This window comes from Aricia agestis, chromosome 13 (genome assembly GCF_905147365.1).
Source record: "Aricia agestis chromosome 13, ilAriAges1.1, whole genome shotgun sequence".
Taxonomy (NCBI): Eukaryota; Metazoa; Arthropoda; class Insecta; order Lepidoptera; family Lycaenidae; genus Aricia; species Aricia agestis.
Window position 1 is genome coordinate 11392744 of NC_056418.1, and position 18574 is coordinate 11411317.

An 18574-nucleotide genomic window follows, 5' to 3' on the forward strand; every position below is an offset into this window, starting at 1 on the left:
AACCTGTAGATACTATACGTTATGTAAAAATTCTTCAATTGTGAACAAAAGTTTATTTTATAGAACATTCTATTGCATGAAACTAGCTGTAATTTAACTTTGTCAATTTAAGAAGACTTGTGACAATCAAAGATTAAGATATAGGTACATTGTTATTTTGATATTCGAACAAACATAGTTGTATGGTATTAATAGTTATTAATGTATTTAGAATCTCGTTATAATTAATTTCTAGCAGCTTAAAACTAATCAGCAAGCCCTAGTGTATCCCACAACCTGAGCACTTTTGTGGTTTACGGAAAAACTATCACGCCTATTGATTTGTGCTGTAACATAGTAATTTCTATTTATAATATTATGTAGATGTGTTATCATCGGTCAGTTAAGGTTTGGTTACTTTTAATTTATGAAAAAACTGCCTTAAAGATTAATACCACGCAGAAAAACGACGCGAGCCCTTACAACGCTCGGCTTTTAGATTGTTTTTATTAAAGTTTTAATTGTTATAGCCGCACACAGAGAAATTCATGATTACTTATGGATTAGGAAATATTACACAAACAGAGGACGCTACTACCACATACAGTAAAACACGTTACACACGTCATATCAGAATGTTGACAGAAAAGATGTCAAATATCCATGACTGACCTCCATTATACAAGTACGCTGGACTTATACCCTTTGAAATGACAGCTATTTTTTGTGCCCAATGCGGGGGAAGAGAACTAAATCTGACGTAAAAATGACGTTTGTAAGTCGCCATATTGGCCCTGATAGCAGTAGTGGGAGTACTTGGAACTAATACTAGTTTCTACAATCAATAGCGATTAAGCGACCATTTGCAAGTTACGTCAGATTTAGTTTTCTTCCCCCGCATTGGGGGCGCTGATTCCGCTTCAAATAGGCACAAAAAACAGTTGGGTATCATAAGGGTATATAATAATTACACTGGTCAACACTGGTTTTGCCACACGAACTTTGATAGCTAATTTTGTTTTATTAATCTACCCTCATTATTAAATCACAGTTGTCATATGTCAATTAGCCTTATATTAGTTGTGATACGGTAATACTTATAACTAGTACTACGGCAGTAAATTAACAGAAACGCTTACAAGTAAATCATTATAAAAATATTTGTCGTTGAATTTGAACACTTTTAAGTGATTTATTAACCCTGTGAACATGTCGAGGAAGTGTCATAATGATCCTAACTCGTTTTGTTATGTCTGCGGAGAACTTACATTCAAAAAACAACGACGAAATTTTACGAATCTTGTGTTGGAGTGTTATCACCAATGTTTTGGTTTTTCTGTCGCCCATCAAGACAAATCCTGGGCCCCTCATGTCTGTTGCATTACGTGTGTGAAAAATTTAACTGACTGGAAGAAAGGTGCACGACCTATGCCGTTTGCTGTACCCATGATATGGACTGACAGCGAGATCACGTTTCAGATTGCTATTTTTGTATCACTGACATAAAAGGTATAAATTACAAGAAAAAAAACACAGTTATTTACCCTAACTTACCTTCGGCTATAAGACCAGTCTCTCATTGTAAAAAATTGCCAGAACTTATACCAGTTGCAGCTACGTCTGTTGAGAACGACAATTCACAACCGTCCACTTCAGGCCGATGTGTTGACGAGGACGATGACTTTGAGTTTGAAGGAATTGTAAACGAGCCACATTTGATAACTCAAGGAGACCTAAATGATTTGGTTCGGGATTTAAATTTGTCAAAAAAGCAGTCAGAACTATTAGGATCTCGTCTAAAAGAATGGAATTTGCTACATCATAATACAAAAGTTTGCTATTTTCGAAACCGTGATCAACACTTCAGAACGTATTTTTCTCAGGATGGAGATTTGGTGTTTTGCAATAACATAAATGAGATTATGAAAATGTTGGACATAGATTTTGATCTCTCTCAGTGGCGTTTATTCATTGATTCTTCGAAAGCAAGTCTAAAAGCAGTTTTATTGCATAATGGAAATGTACTTCCGTCTGTACCTCTGGCCCATGCTGCAAATATGAAAGAAACCTATGAAAATATGAAACTTTTACTTGAAAAAATAAATTACAGTACATATTCCTTCAAAATTTGCGGTGATCTTAAAGTTGTTGCACTATTACTTGGACTTCAGCAGGGTTATACAAAGTTTTGCTGCTTTTTATGTGAATGGGATAGCCGAGACAGAACTAATCACTATATAAAAAAAACATGGCCTACGCGTGTATCGTTAGTTCCTGGGCAAAAAAACGTAAAGTATTTACCCCTTGTACAGCTAAATAATGTGCTTCTACCACCATTGCATATCAAATTAGGACTAATAAAAAATTTCGTGAAGGCAATGGATCGCAATGGGAGTGGATTTTCGTATCTAAAAGAAAAATTCCCTAAAATAAGTGATGCAAAGATAAAAGAGGGTATTTTTGTTGGCCCTCAAATTAGGGAGTTAATAAAAGATATAAGATTTGAAGAAAAATTAAGCGATTTGGAGAAATCTGCATGGAAGGCTTTTAAAAATGTTGTTGCAAATTTTTTGGGTAACCACAAGAGTGACAGCTACAGAGAGTTGGTTAACGTGCTATTATTGTCATATCAAGCATTGGGTTGCAACATGTCACTAAAGATCCATTTTTTAGACTCGCACCTGGATTTTTTTCCTGACAATTTAGGGGCTGTCAGCGACGAGCACGGTGAGAGGTTCCATCAGGACATTTCTAATATGGAAAAGCGGTACCAGGGCAAATGGAGCCCAAATATGTTAGCAGATTACTGCTGGACAATTAAAAGGGACCAACCAGAAGCTAAATATTCAAGAAAATCTTAGATTATTGAGTCATTTATAAAAAAAATAAACTTTTTATTTACGAGATCTGTGTTTTTTCTTAATATTTTAAATTACTCAATATAATAAAATCCTTGTCTAGCAAATTTTTTTAACTGTTTATTTTTTCTTACAATCACCAATTAAAGTAAAAAATATCAAAAAAGTCCGTGTGGCACGATAAAGTTAAAATTTTGTTGACCAGTGTTATTAACTATCTTACACACAACCCATACATTTACTACACATAATATTATAATCATTTACTGTGTGCCTCAAGAGTCAAGACGTAGTCTGTCCAACGCTGACAAAATGGGTCCACAGAATATCGGGGGACTGTGGAGCCCACAGTCATAAACCTGAGTGGATTCCACTTCAATAGTTTGGGCATTACACCACCAACCAATTCGTATCTGGCGCCTTGCTTAATGCATTATTATGTTTTGTTTTATGGTTATTATTATTTATTTATTTTTTTCTCTTGCATTGTTGTTTTTTTTTTTTTGTGTTTCTGATTACTATCAAGCTACTTGTATTGTGTGGTGTTTTTAAATTAAAATGTACAGAACTTTGTGTAATGTCCAGATTACTGAGTAAACGTTTATTTATTTTATTTATTTATAAGTCCAGCGTACTTGTATAATGGAGGTCAGTACAAATATCGAACAAAACTTTTTGTTTACTGTATGTGCTGGCGCTGCCGGTGCCGTCTAGCATGAAAACGTTGCAGTAATATATGCAGTGATGAAGCCCGTTCATTTTCTATCAAAGGTCAATGAAATTCTATCAAAAATTAAATGTTTCTAAGTGCACCTAAAATTCATGGTAAACATGAATTTTGTGTGCAATAAAAACATAAAACGCAAAATAACGTCCGTGGTTTTATGAATTTATTGATTTATTTTGATATAATATGTATTTTTATATTTAATTTATGCTTTAAAAGTTTATGTGGTTAAAATGAATTGTATTTTGTAAACTTGACAAACCAGGAGCAAGAAAAGTCAAAGTTTATTTTTGTTATGTTTTAACAATTGGTAGCTTTATATTCGAGTACTTAGAATAATAAAAAGACTGATTATCTCATTGATGAAAAAATATACAAAAAAGATATACTTAGTGTATTTTATGTTTGAAATAGTTATGAACTTACTATTAATATATCAAAATACTAGCTGTTGCCCGCGACTTCGTCCGCGTCAGCAAAATGTGATAACAAAGATAAGATAATAAAAAAGAGAAAAAAATCCCCTTTTTAAGGTTCCTTTAAAAAAAAAGTAAAATATATCCTCCTCCTTTTCGGAAGTCGGTTAAAAAGTAGCCTAAGTTATTCCTTACTACATCAGCTATGTGCCTAAAAAAGTCCCGTCAAAATCGCTTCGGCCATTTCAGAGATTAGCCGGAACAACCAGACAGACAGACATACAGACAAAAATTGTAAAAAAAATTGTATTGGTGTCTGTACCCTATATACATTCACACGCATGTAGTAAAAAACGGTTCTTTCAATATTACAAACAGACACTCCAATTTTATTTATATGTATAGATGTATAGATAATATGTATTATTTTTGAATTATCAGTTAACAAAAATCTATACCTAATATTAAATTAATGAAATTGTATTAAAATACATTATTTACATCCCTTGTCTCTTTTTGATTTTTCAACATTTTCTTATAAGTTCATATTGTAAATTGTAATATACTTAAGCATAATAATTGTTATTTTCTTTGCTCTGTATATAGTCGCCTAAATGTTTTATGTATTATTAATTATAAGGAAATCTACATTGCTACAAGGATCTTTTGATGCGTAGCCAAAAAAATAACAAAGCCATCTTGTAAACATTACAGACCGAAGTTTTAATTCACGCCCTGCTTTAGGGCCTGTCCACATGTCCACGTCACAACGTCGTCAACGTTGAACGGTGCGGTAACGCGGCACGGTACGTTGACGTGACGTGCAAATAATTTACGTCAACGTAACGTAAAAATGCACGTATTTTTTCCTCTCTTTCTCCGTTTTCAACAATAGCATAAGCAAAATACATATTGTGCGGTCCACATCTAGATAAGTAGTGATTAATGTAGCAGTTTTAAAAGGCATTGCGACGTCCTATGTTGCTATATCGTGACGTGCGTATATATTTTTACGTTACGTTACGTACCGTGACGACGTCGTGACGTGGACATGTGGACAGGCCCTTATATGGCATCTAAGTATCAAAGACGCTTGTGCGACTGTAATTCATGAACAGGTAGTGCCCTCATAATTTTAAGCTGCTGCATTAAAATATGTTTTAGGTAAGCAAATAATATTTTTTGTCACTTAAATGTTAATCTATTTAAAAGAAATGTGTGAGAACTCTTGTGTAATATGTTTTAAGAAGAGTTTACATTTATTAAAAATTGAAATAGCGTAAACTAGAACTAATAATAGTTTAAACTACTTAATTGTTGGTAGTCATCCTATTGTTGGCATCTTAGATTTATTATTGGAAATACTTAGAATGCCAGTAATAGGATTTTCTGTAGTATGAACTTTTAGGTTGGGTTGCACCAACTAACTTTAACTTTAACTACAATGAAAAATGTCAAATCTTTGGTTAAAGTTAAAAATGGACGCCATCAAGACGCCATACTTTGCACGCACGTGGCGAGAAAAAGAACTAACGCTGCCATCATACAAAAACGCCATTTTTGACAGTTCTCCTTTACCAGCAGCCCACGTTCATTAATAACCTTGTTGGACCAGCTGTCATCTGTCAATTTCTCCGGTCAAAGTTAAGTTAAAGCTAAATTTAGCCTTAACTATAACCATAACTTTAACCTTAACTTTAACTTTAACCACGCCTCTGGTGCAACCGGACCTTAAAGTATCAATAATTGAGTGTTTTAACGTAATATATTTTTTCGGGTTCTGCAATAATAAACTTAAGCATATTTTTTATACATATGCGATTTATTATACGCATACGCATTTTATTATATACTTACGCGAAACTATAATATTAGCAAAGCCAATGAATGTAAACAAAGTTTAAAATGTTATTATAATTTTTCCTGGAATATTGTTTTCATCTTAGGATTTTTTTTATCAAATTTTTGCCTTGTTTCCATTAGTAGGTAAGCGCTAAAGGGTCGCTAAAGTTAAGAAATATTTTTAATAAATTGCTGTTTTTTTTACATTTTTTTACTTTTTCCCCAGCTGTTTCACTATTCAAGTTGCGATAAAATCCGTTAGGTGAGTCAATCTATATTAATATATAAAACTCAAAGGTGACTGACTGACATGGTGATCTATCAACGCACAGCCAAAACCACTGGACGGATCGGGCTGAAATTTGGCATGCACGTAGATGTTATGACGTAGGCATCCGCTAAGAAAGGATTTTGATCAATTCCAACGCCAAGGGGTTAAAATAGGGGATGAAAGTTTGTATATAATAATACTTCTTAACGCGGGCAAAAGCTCGTTTTTATAAACACAATATATTTTCATAAGTATATAAAATATTCTTTGTGAACGATTTTTGATAAAATTTGGTAGGCACTCATACTTTAGGCCCCGGAAAAGGGAAAACATATTATTTTTTATGGCGGAAAAAGTGCGGTTCTCGCGACAATCATCAGAAAAATTGCTCTCTCAAAGGTCAAAGCCCTAAGGATGCGTTTCCACTGAAGCGGAGCGGAGCGGAGCTTAGCAGTGCCGAATTGACCAATCACCATGCTCGAAATCTTCGCTGTCATTCCGCTGGAATAGCACGATTGGTCAATTCGGGCACCGCTAAGCTCCGCTCCGCTTCAGTGGAAACGCAGCCTTAATCTACAATTCTATATTGGTTAAGGGATTCTGTAGGTCATTCGCCTCACCTTTTGTAGTATACAAGACATTGGAGTCTATGTAATTATCCGAGGGTCATCCCTAGTGGCGGGCCCTTAATAACAAACCTTTCACGTGAGATTACGATTCCCTATTCGCAATAAATGATTATTATATTAGTAATGTTTAAAGCATCAGAACAGTTATATCGAAATATGTATTTTCTTCTTTTAGAAGATTTTTACCTTAAGTACTATTAAAAATATTATGTAGGGATGTTGCACGTAAATTACAAGTAAATGATAATCCGAAATACTTATTGCGCGGGAACCGTGTACTTTGATGATGTGAACAGCGTATGGAACTTCCCGGTTGCAAGTAATATGGAATAGTACGGGAGCCCTAGAACATTTTTTTTTAACTAACAAGCTAATTTTCCGTGAGTGGATTCATTTTGATAAGACGCCCAACAATTTCCTCTGTTCCCAAATCCCAAATTCTCGAAAGTGGTAGCTAACAGGTAGAAAGGACAAAAGATGTCGATTAGGTGATCCTAAAATATTTATTGCTGGTTGGTTTAGTGTTTAATCTAAAGATAATTAAGTATCTAAATGATAGGAAAAAACCCTTGTCCTACAAAATATATGGGTATGATTAAAGAGATCCCCCTTTCAACATATTGTATCGATGACGAGTTATTTTTTTTATTACTAACCAGCTGATTTTTTGTATAGTTAATAATATTATATAGTTCAACAGTCATATTGTCCTCCAAATACCGTGGTATGTTATCTCGATCCTACGCTCAAAAGTTTTTAATACCATGAGACTATTTTTCTCATAACTAACTGTAGGACAAAGATATTATGACATAATAGCTTCTGTGTATTCTGTGCCCAAATAAAGCAATGTCCTACAAAACAACCTGGGTATGCATCGCTAGTCCGACAAGAATTGGTCATTTTTCGTTTTCCTATTTGTAACATAATAATTAAGATACGGTACACAATCTGTTTTAAAAAATGAGTTTCTTAATAAAGAATCGGACTAATAAGTCCGAACAAAAATTGGTGTATTTGTAATAGTTTGAGTCTAAGGCCGGTATAAATAGTCAGTACTCAAGATGCATCTCGGTCTCAAGACACGGTTCAGGCTCTGTGATTGGTTGCCTGTCAAAATTTGGACCAATCACAGAGCCGAACCGCGTCTTGAGACCGCACTGACCTCCATTATACAAGTACGCAATGGAGGTCAGTGTGAGACCGGGTCGCATCTTAAGTACTGACTATTTATACCGGCCCATGTGTAGGTGTCATACCTATGTGTGTGCAATGTGTATACTTACACAGGAGTAGTTTGACCCGCCCCACTTTTGGCTCGAAAAACTAATTTGGTGTAAGTAGGCATACGTGTTGTTTACTTGTTCGTTAGTATTCTTTATTGAAATTACGTGATGTAGAATCCCTCTTCACTAAAATACACGTCAATATTGTTTGTTATTCCAGTGAACCACCACCGAACAACATGTTTTGATGTATCTGCCCGAATTAATAATATAATTCGGGCATTCCGGAATTCCGGAACATTTTCGGCGCTTGTTCCGCACGCAAGGATTCTTATTGATTGCACTAATGAAAGGTCAGTTTGCTCCGGTAACAAATTAACCTGGGTAACAATTAACCAAATTGCATTCGATAGTTTTCATAGGCCATAGCAAAGTTCAGTGATATCAAGGATTTGACATAGGTCTTTATTTCTATTTGAAAGTAACAACGATATACCTAAATCTTGAAATGCAATAACGTAAGCAACGCGAAACGCGTTTTTTTTTCGAAAGGGTCTAAGCTACTGGAGCGTCCGTGGCCTAATGGGCAGACCTTCGGTTCGCACTCCTAGACAGTGCAGGTTTAAACCCGGGAGAAGGCGTGTACCTATGAGACATTTTCTGATCTCAAGTACATAATACGGACGCTCGCACTTGACCCAGGAAGAGCTTGCCCGAGCCGATGTTCTGGCTTTGTCCTTTGCGTCCTGGGCCAACGATCCATTTCCTACGTGTAGGGTTGGCTTGCAGAAATTTCCTTCAATAGCTTTGGCCAGAGACCAGAATGCACGGGTTCCCGAGGGGAGGCACTCAAGTCTCTTGCCAATTCTATTGACGTGCTTTTGCTTTGCCCGAGTAATTTCTTTCTTGACCAGCACATATAAAAAGGAGTAAAACCTAGAGGCAAGGTTGTACTCCTTTTTATATGTGCTGGTATTTAAATCCCGAGCAGACACTGCGTTGGCCCAGGATTGGTAAGCCTCCTGCTTCCGGCGAGAAGCTTTTTTGGGGGATGAACCAAACCAGGGACGAAATCTGCCGCCAGTTGGCACTACAGAGGTCGGAATGAAAAGTTCCATCCCCTGCATCACCACATCGGCAACAGAGTTGGCAGTGTTGTCGGGATCATCCGGCGAGAAGCACACGTGCCCCCAAGGATAGGATGCAAAAAACGACCGCATCCCATCCCAGTCTGCTGACTTGTAGTGCCACACACGACGGTATTTAACAGCGCGCTGTCTTAACACCGTCGTAAGTGGCACAGAACTCCTAACAAGGCAATGATCCGATGAACCAAGTGGTGCGGTTACGGATATTTGGTAGCCGTCAGGATTTGAAGTCAGTAGGAGGTCCAACAAGGAAGGATTCTGACCATCCACATCTGGGATTCGCGTAGGTGTAGTAACCAGTTGTGTCAAGTCGTTCGCAAGGGCAAAGTTGCAGACAGATCTCCCCGCATGATCAGTTTTACTGGAATTGAGCCAGTCGGCGTGGTGGGCATTAAAGTCGCCAAGTATTATGATCTCTGCGGATGGAATCTGCTGCTGCACAAAATCTGAAGCAGCTTGCAGGTGCTCCAAGAGTCGGTCCGTCTCGGGGTCACCACTATGGGACCTATATAGGCACGCATAGACGCGAGGGTGATCGTCGCAATCTATGCGGAGCCATAAGTTTGATAGGTCCATGACCTCAAGATTGTTGAGGCGGCGAGAGCTGATATCATCTCTGATATACACACACACTCCAGCTTTGGGTAGAAAGGAGTGCTCGAGGTAATACCCTGGGTGAGAAAGGTATGATGTGTCACTCGGAGATGATATCTGCGTCTCGGTTAAAAAGAGCAAAGCCGGCTTTGCCGTCTCAAGGTGGTAATGGACGGCATTAAGGTTGGAGTGTAATCCCCTGATATTACAAAAGTCCATGTTTAATATCGAGGGGGGTGCCTTTGTGTGTTTGCTCTTGCCCCGAGCAGATTGGAGCGCAGTTTTGCCCTCCCCAGAATACGAGGGGCAGCCTGGACGTCCACGTTCAGTTCCAGGAGTTCCTGAGCATGGACGTCCAGAGAGGATTCTCCAACGCAGTTGTTACCCTCCTGGGGTAACAAATTGTTTTTCAACTGCGGCATTTTAGGGGGGTAGGGGATTGGGCCTCCGGTAAACTCACTCACTCGGCGAAACACAGCGCAAGCGCTGTTTCACGCTGATTTTCTGTGAGGCCGTGGTATTTCTCCGGTCGAGCCGGCCCATTCGTGCCGAAACATGGCTCTCCCACGGACAAGCAAGCAAGCACATAGTTGGTCCCAGACGTATTGACTAGTTCTTTCCTCTGGACTAGGCCGACTATGATGCGAGAATGCCGTATGCGCTTGGGCCACCATACGGACATTTAAAAATCTTGCCCCAGGCACTACAGTATTTGAGGAGTGGTTACTTCGCTCTGAAAAATACTGTATAAATCATCCACAACGGATGTAAAGGCCTAGTTAAGCTAGGTACTGGTCTGATTAAGACCATGGTAGTTTAATCGTGGCTATAACTAGTCTGTTGCTAGTTGGTTTGGTTAAACGCGGCGTTCTCAACCTATCGCACGCTAAATCATCAATGAATCATGAATCTGACTGACTGACCCAGTCACAAATGGAAAATTACTTAGCTTCGTCTACCCCAGTCAGTGACTTTCTCCCACGAATTTTCTAAAATTTTAGGCACAAGTTGGTCTCGGTCAAGTTCGAAACAAAAGCGCTGCGTAGGTACGCAGCGCTTTTGTGGCTATTCACTAAAGGCGCTACGTTGCTATTTAATTTCTCCAGGCGCATAATTTTATTTTCCCAATTTCCTGGTAAACTGTTTACCGATTACAAAGGGTACAATGTAATATTCGGAAGTGGTCCCTGGGGTAACGCCTGGGAAAAGGGATAAGGGATAAGCGCTGGTTACTGGTTACATCTCATTCAATCATTCGTTGTTTTGTAATGAACGAATGATTGAATGAGAGTTGTAATTATTATTACTTAAACTTGATACTGGTTGATGCCCGTCTGCAGAGATTCGTAAAAATCGAGCAGGATCTGTACATATAAAAAGTACCCTATGTCTCGGGATTCAAAAACATCTCCAAACCTGAACAAAATCTATTTTATTTCTATACCGAAAACCTCTCGGCAATGCCTGCAGTTATTTTCGTATAATTTTATTTTGAGGTTATTGGCGCACAAAAAAGTTAAAGCTTAGTTTTGTACTTATTTTCAATCAGGGCCGTCTCTAGCCCATTTGGCGCCCGTGTGCAAACATTACCCTAGCGCCCCCTAACAAGCGCGAAATGAAATGGGTAGGTACAAAGTAAAAGTACAGTTTGTCCGGCCGCTTAAGGGTGAGGACTCTAAGCGGTGGCTTCATTCGTTCCACCAGACGAACTATAACAGCACATCAAGTTACCACATAAATAAATAATAAATAAAATAAAATAATTTATTTTCAGACAAAGAAGCCCATATTATAAATAATTTTTGACAATAAAATAATTATGAAATAACAAATAATCACAATGCAGCTCATCAGCTCATCTTGCTACTCTGACATGTAGCTCAGTGAGTCTGCGAAGGAGTGGAGAGTCAATTCGCTCCGCTATCATCTTCAGGACCCCATTCCGGCTCTCCCGAACTCTATGCACCACTGACGCTACCTTTTTCCACATAATCGCATAGAAATCGTCGACTCCTGCATTGGCAAACATCCCGGATGCACTGCAGTATCGAGGGAGCCGCAATAGAGACCTGAATATGTTATTGTAAAGGACCCGCAAGGCGCCATAGGTCCGTTGAGTAAAGCTGGCCCACAGACCACAGGTGTAAAACGCCTGACAAAATGCTTTAAAAAGCGTTATCTTGACAGGCGCTGTGTGAGTAGTGAGCGTCCGTGGCCTAATGGGCAGACCTTCGGTTCGCACTCCTAGAGGGTGCAGGTTCGAACCCGGGTGGAGGCGTGTACCTATGAGACATTTACTGATCTCAAGTACATAATACGGACGCTCGTACGGTGAAGGAAAACATCGTGAGGAAACCCGCACATAGTTGGTCCCAGACGTATTGACTAGTTCTTTCCTCTGGACTAGGCCGACTATGATGCGAGAATGCCGTATGCGCTTGGGCAACCATACGGACATTTAAAAAATCTTGTCCCAGGCACTGCAGTATTTCAGGAGTGGTTACTTCGCTCTGAAAAATACTGTATAAATCATCCACAACAGATGTAAAGGCCTAGTTGACAGGCGCTGTACACCTGGCAAACCTATGTGCCAGCATATTACCGCGGACCGATAGCGCCCTGCGCTCCCTCTCAATATCCTCCTCATCACTAAGAGTATCTGTCACCACGTGACCGAGGTATTTAAATTTTGTAACACGACTCAGAGGTACTCCGTGGTGGACATTCTTGGTGATTGAAAGTCTTATTATTGCATTGAAATATCATGTACTCACACTTACCAACATTGTACTCTAACCCGTGTTCAATAGCGTACCTCTCACACATTTTTAACAGCCTGTTAAGACCACTGATTGAGGGGCTCAGCAGTACCATATCATTAGCATAACTTAAGTTATTCACACATACACCATCAATATGACAACCAGTATGAGTACTGCTGAGCTCCTCAATCATCTGGTTTACATAAATATTAAATAATCGGGGCGAGGTTTTTCCTCCTTGTCTCATCCCACACTCTAAGGAGTAATCCTCAGAGAGTGCATTACCCCACCTAACACAGTTCCGTTGATTACCATACCAATACGTCAATAGCCCAATTATGTCATTTGATACGCCAAGTTTTCTTAACTTTGCCCAAAGCTTCTCATACGATACTCTATCAAACGCCTTGGACAAATCCAAGAAACATGCAAAGACCGGCGTTTTCCGCTTGGTATAGTACTCAACGGTCTGTTTCAAACATAGTATGGCACTCTCAGTAGACACTCCCTCTCTAAAGCCAAATTGTGTGTCCCCAATCGAATCACACTTCTTCAGACACGTATCCAGTAACGCATCTAGAATTTTTGCTAGTATTGTAGCAAGAGAAATGGGTCTATAGTTTCGCATACTGGACGTATCCGCCGAAGCATTCTTTACGATAGGGACCACAATAGTTCTCATGAGGTCTGCTGGCAAATAGGAGTGCCGGATACAAAAAGGTCCACTAGTGGGCTTCCCCGCTAATAAATACATTATATAGTTAGTCCTAGCCTGCCTATGTGCCTTCTTAACATTCTCATTCCATCCAAACACACGCTTACCTTTACAGTTATTTGTAAGTTTGTGACTGGATGTGGACGCTTTACATAGAGTGCTTACTATTCTATTATATAAACCATCTATGATGACTCTATGTTGGATATTATTACACATAGAGTCAGCACAGCCCTGAAACTGTTCCTGGAAATGAATGTTTTTCAGCTTGTCATTACATAATTTTTTATATTTACTTATATCATCGGCCCCCCTTACACCCCACCTGATTTTATTACTGAAAGTGTTACTCATTTTAATTTTTTGCTTAATCAGTCTTAAGTTACAAACTACTTCTATCGGCAGGTGGTCAGACCAGAATGTATCCTGTAACACTCTAAAGCTACTGACTGTGCCCCATGCTGACTTGGACACAACACAATGGTCTAGCCACCTTGTACAGCCATGAGCCTCACTTAGGAAAGTGAGTGTGTCAGATGACTTACCGGCTACCTCCAAGTCAGCACAGATCCAGTCGTTCTCATCACAGAACTCTAGCAACTCTATACCAAAAGGAGCATTGGGGTGCGCGTTATAGTCTCCTAACATAAACACCATTTCTATATTATTGTCCTGTATTATCGCATTCATTTCTCCTAAACACTGACAGAACAACGGCAAATTGTCCACATGGTCCGAAGGCATATATACACTCATAACTATCATTGCACGACCTGTTACACTTCACCACTGATACTCTGGGAAATACGCTTTTTCGCCACAACAATGCCACCCCTCCGTGCGGCCTACCCCGTAGAACTCCTGAACTAAGGTCTACTGCGGTCTTCGCTGTGTATTCAAAGTTGTCATCCACATCCCCCAAAAGGTGTAAATCATGTTGAAGTAACCATGTTTCCTGTAAAGCCACGATATCCGCATTCATACACAATCTTTTAACATTTTCCATGCTCCTTTTAATATTTTTACAGTTAAAGCTTACAAATTTACTTAACCGGTATTGGTTTTTATTAGGTATAGCCATAACTATGTTAATTTTTATTCAATATATCACTCTTCTGAGTCTGCGCTTTATCTTGAAAATATAAAATTGTCTAAAAGATACCGGCCATAGATTTTCATCCATGAAAACTTGTAGTTTAGCCTTTGGGATCATAAATTTATATGCTATGTATTCCTTCTTATAGGTATTTCATATTTATTCTCTCAGGTAAAATCTGTACTCCCGTTTTATTCATAATATACTCCGCTACATCTGTTTCAGAAGTATCTTTATTCACATTATAGATGTAAAAAGGAATTTCAATATCAGCCGCTTTAAATTTACAGTCAGTTCCCGCCATCGCTTTGCCTTTCTTACCCATAAACCGATTGTTTAAACTCCGTTTGTATCGGACTTCACGCCACGGCTGGCCCTCTTCGACAATATTCGCCCAAGACTTCTCTTTCACACCCGCGCCCAAATCCGTTTGCGCGCTCGCGCTGTCCCTCTCTTGCAGTTGCACGAGTACATTGGCCTCACGCGCAGGTTTCGCTTCCGAAACCGAACTTGTTTTAGTGGCCTCCACGCGCTGCAAACCGGTAATCTTTACATAGGTACTGTCAAATTTCTCCAATATACAATAGATAACAAACTCTATTGTTATTTGTTTGTAGATTGAAGTTTTTTTCGGGTTTGACCATGATGTGCTGTATGTGTGTGATGAAATAGATGATGATGATTATGATTATGTTCTTGAGTCTTGACTAACCCTAACAAACCCCAAAACGTAAATTTTATATCGCTTAAGTACTTCAATTTTACTTTAAATTTCATGCTATATACTTATTAAACATCACATCATCACAACATCGGTATTCATTCGATTTCATTATTCGATTTCATTGAAGAGCTCTAACTTCTCTACATCCGAAGAGCCAGCATGACACAGTTTGTTTTCTAAATTAGAACACTGTGCTTTTTTGTATCTAAATATAAATCCTCCCACTACCTATTTTGAAAAAACGAGCGATAGGACACTCACTATTACACCAAATAATATAATCTTCATTTATATGTTTTAAGGTTCATTTCACTTTGAAAAATAAAGATTATAATATTTATATTGCAAAAGCCGAGCCTTGCTTTGCTGTAATTCTACAAATATAAGAAGAGCTTCGGGTATTACACAAAAATGTTTGCACACTGGAGTTCTTTTTACGTTGGTCAATAAAGCGTGGGCCGTGGTGGCCGGCCAGCGCGAGCGCGCCCGCGGCGCCCGTGTGCACCGCACACATTGCACCGAAGGGAAAGACGCCCCTGTTTTCAATTAGTTATTGTAAGTTTTTTGCATTTAATACCTATATGTAAGCACTAACAATCAGGGGTTGGTTATAGAGATGTAGATGAAATAACCACAAAACCTTTATCATCGTAAAATGTACCATCGAGGAAAATGAATTTTTATTTTATTTATGAATTGTGGGGGCAAACGAGCAAACGGGTCAACTAATGGAAAGCAACTTCCGTCGCCCATGGACACTCGTAGCACCAGAAGAGCTGTAGGTGCGTTGCCGGCCTTTTAAGAGGGAATAGTGTAATAGGGGAGGGTAGGGAAGGGAATAGGGTAGGGGATTGGGCCTCCGGTAAACTAACTCACTCGGCGAAACACAGCGCAAGCTCTGTTTCACGCCAGTTTTCTGTGAGAACGTGGTATTTGTCCGGTCGAGCCGGCCCATTCGTGTCGAAGCATGGCTCTCCCACACACATGTTTTTCAGCCTATTTGTTTATTTTACTATGTTATTGAAGCAACAAAATCTGACCGCCGGCCTCATTAGACCGACAATTAAGTTTCGGCGGCTTAATAATTCAGCCCAATACGAAAACTTACGAAGGCCGCTTCCGATCAATATTGTAATGTCCATTGTCTTTACACGGTAACAATGGGGTTTTATAAGACTTAATACGTTTTATTGACTTTTATTGACATTAATTATAATGGTTGTGAGTAGGAAGCAGGTACTTATAAAACTGCTTCATTTTTGCTCTGAGGAGCGCGCCGAGGTATCGGCGCTTTAAGAAATTACTTTACGGCCATGCCACACGACCCGGTGCGGCACCGCTCCGGTATCCGTCTCACCGGACTAACTACCACACGGTGAGTGCGGCACCGCAACGTTTTTGCAGTACTGCAGCAGCGACGGACTCAAGTCCCCGCGTCCCCCGCCTCATCTCGATTCCGGTGCGCGTGCGGTGCAGCACCGGAGCGGCACCGAACGCGCCGTGTGCCATACCATCCGTTTTTAAATGTAGGACACCGAAACAGCACCGGTCAGGCGCTGTACCGCGCGCCGCCGCACCGCATCGTGTGGCATGGTCCTACGGCTTACACCAGCTTATAATAATTATAATATTATTATCATGGCGTTAACAGTCTTCTAAAATCTAAGCTAGCTCCTTAGGTGATTTTACCAAGGCTACGTTTTGGATGGGTTCAATAGGCTTTTAAAATTTAATGCTAAAAGCTCTTTCACGATGGTACATGATGAATAACCATGATTGCGAAGCTGTCTTTGACATGCACGATCGACAGCGATCATGGGAAAACACAGACGAATATGCACCGCTTTTCCATCATCGAACAACGTACAAAGGCATTATAATGCTCTATCTACTCTACCAAGCCAACATAATATGATGTTTACTTGGTAGAGTAGAACTATTTCAATCCATAATAATTAATATTATATTATAAATGCGAAAGTGTGTCTGTCTGTTATCTCTTCACGCCCAAACCGCAGACCCGATTTTGCTATTTCAGCGCCCGCCCGACCACAATAATTATTATGAGGAGATACTGCCAGTGGTCATAAGGTAAGAGCAGTATTGATTTGTAAGGCTGCCCCTAAACCTACAATATTATTGTACCATCAAGGAAGATGATTCCTATGCAATTGACAGACCAACGTTATTTGGTCAAGTATGTCAATTCAATGTTAATTGTGATCTGTCAGCTGGGTTTGACGTAACGCAACCAAACTACTTAGGTCCCCAATTTGCATAGGAATCAACTTCTCTGATAGTACAATATTTTTAACCGACTTCCAAAAAACGAGGAGGTTATATATTCGGCTGTGGATATTTTTTTATTTTTTTTATTTTTGTATGTTCAACGATTGCTCCGCCGTTTGTGAACTGATTTTCGAAATTTTTGTTTTGTTGTATTAGGTTTCACTCCAATTTGGTCCCATTTTCACAAAAATGGTGACCTGATGATGGGAACCATGAGTAATCGAGGGAACTCTTCGAAATTTATATGGTAACATATGGTGATTTTGGTTTCATGAGAAGCATCCTAAGCATATGCTACCAAAACGCAAGATTTCGCAACGAGGTATACTATGGTTCCGAAGATACTAAGAGAACTCCGGATTCCTTATAGATACAAGTTTGGGGGTTTCGGCGCTGTTTTAAGAACTGAAAGCATATGCTACTATGCAAATTACATTCATCATCATCATCATCATCATCATCATCATTACCACGACAGGGTCACCAATGTCACCAAAATTGATCATAACAAATTCAACCTTAACTCCAGAGCGTAAGGCACACATTTGACATTACTTCTGAGAAGTAAGCTGCTTCGATAATACAAGTAACATTAATTATTTATTATTATTAAATATTAAAGGAGACATATAACTAAGGACTTTGAGAAAAGTTCAAGTACCTACCTGTTGCCATTATTGATTTATAGAGCAAAAAAGGCCAAAAAAATCACGTTTGTTGTATGGGAGCCCCCATTAAATATTAATTTTATTTTGTTTTTCGTATTTGTTGTCACAGCGGCAACAGATATACATAATCTGTGAAAATTTCAACTCTCTAGCTATTACCATTCCTGAGTTACAGCCTGGAGACAGACAGACAGACATACAGACAGACGGATAGACGGAAAGACAACGAAGTCTTAGTAACAGGGTCCCGTTTTTACCCTTTGGGTACGTAAGTTCAAAGAATAGTCGTAGTCTTAGCATTTCTTTGCAAATATTAAATTAATAAGAGTATTTCATCAATTATAATAATAATTATAATTAGTTACTTAATATATACAAAAACAAGCACAATCCAGAAAGTCCAAGAGTAGGTTAGGTTAGGTTAGAACTTAGACCACAACACAGAGGAAGCCTTACTTTCGCTTTATAACGGTACGAAACCCTCCATGGGCGAGTTCGACTCGCACTTGGCCGATTTTATTATATTTTACCACCTCATTGTTTAAAAAGCGGCTTAGAATGAGATTTCTTACTGACAAATTCCGATTCGTTACTGCCCACTGCTCGTAACCGCTCATTCATTAATTTTTA